The sequence below is a fragment of the Triticum aestivum genome, chromosome 6D (genome assembly GCF_018294505.1).
Source record: "Triticum aestivum cultivar Chinese Spring chromosome 6D, IWGSC CS RefSeq v2.1, whole genome shotgun sequence".
NCBI classification, from domain to species: Eukaryota; Viridiplantae; Streptophyta; class Magnoliopsida; order Poales; family Poaceae; genus Triticum; species Triticum aestivum.
The window spans coordinates 35,963,108-35,964,523 of NC_057811.1; positions in this window are offsets into that span (position 1 = coordinate 35,963,108).

The window sequence follows — 1,416 nt, forward strand, 5'->3', positions numbered from 1 at the left end:
TTGGTTTTGTGATTGCAAATTTTGTAAAGGGTCTGTTTAGGACACATCTAGATGTGACATAGTTATGTCACATCTAACCTGATGTCTACTTGTTTGTGGTGAATCATAAACCTCTTTGACCCTTGACATTAGTGAATATATGTGGATAAAGAATGCCTAGTCTTAGGTGCAGAATCAAATTTTGGTTGTGCCCTTTTTACAACTGCAACTTCGGATAGATGCCCCTGGCTGCTTAATCAGTCTCTTAGATCGTCCTCATTGTTTGGTTTGTCACAGTGGATTTGGTGGTGTCCTTTGTCTCCACTTGCGGTGTTATTGTTCAGAGTACCTTTTCGATTGCGTGGCGTTTGTGGTTATTGCGTGTTTGGAGCGTTTGTCCGGTCGAATGTTTGGTCATAGGGTTTCATACTTTGTAAGTAATTCGCATATGATCAGTCTGTATCGTCTTTCCGTTAATTAACTGGACAACTCTTTTCTTTTAATTAATTGATGAGGCAACAATTTTAGCACCGTTTAGAAGAAAAAATATCTCCGGTTGCGACGCACGGGCATGTTAATAGTACTCAATAATTACATAATTAAAGTAGCTAGCAAGCTAAGGAACAAACCAACTAGGCCTAGTTAAGCAGTCGGGAGGACCATCATCCTCCGGTGACCTGTAGACGCATTCCAACTTGTTTTCCTGCATGCTGTAGCAGTATGCCGCGACGGTAGAAACCTTCTTCATGTCATGGACGTAGTAGATCCGAGTTCCGCCCCCGTTGGCGCCGTCATTTTCCCTGAAGGTTGCGTGGTACCTATCGACGAACAATTCGTAGTTACCAGCCTCGGCCACCTTGCGCCAGGCGAGCTGCCCGTCAGGCGCCGGAGAAGAGCCCAGCTCGAAGAGATCCAAGGCCACCGGCCGGGACGACTTGACGGTGGTCCTTGCCACGACCAGGACCAGCTTGCTCGGCAACGCGACGAGGTGGACGTAATCCAACTCTTGCTTCCGAGAGCAGATGGAGTCGTACATCTTGCTGCTGAGGTTGGGCATGTCCGGCGGACGCGGGACCAGCTGTAGGGCGCCGAGCGTGGCGGCGTCGAATACCGCCATCTCGCCGTTGATGTCCATGCCGAACACCTTCCCGTCATGGTAGGCGAAGTCGAAGTAGCCGTAGCCTATGCGGCGGGGCTTCTCCACCTTGGTCCATGCCGCGTCGCCGGGGCGGCAGAAGAGCATGCCCGTGTGCCCGTGCATCTTGTGGTACATCATGACCGTCATGCCCGTCGCCACCGCCGCCGGGGCGCCGGGCGGGAGGTGGAGGGCGAAGCGCAAGTAGTCCGTGAAATCGAGGTAGGTCGGGAAGATCCAGTTGCTGCACAGCGCCGTGTCCAGGTCGTTGCGGTGCACGTACCTTACGTGCCGGACGACGT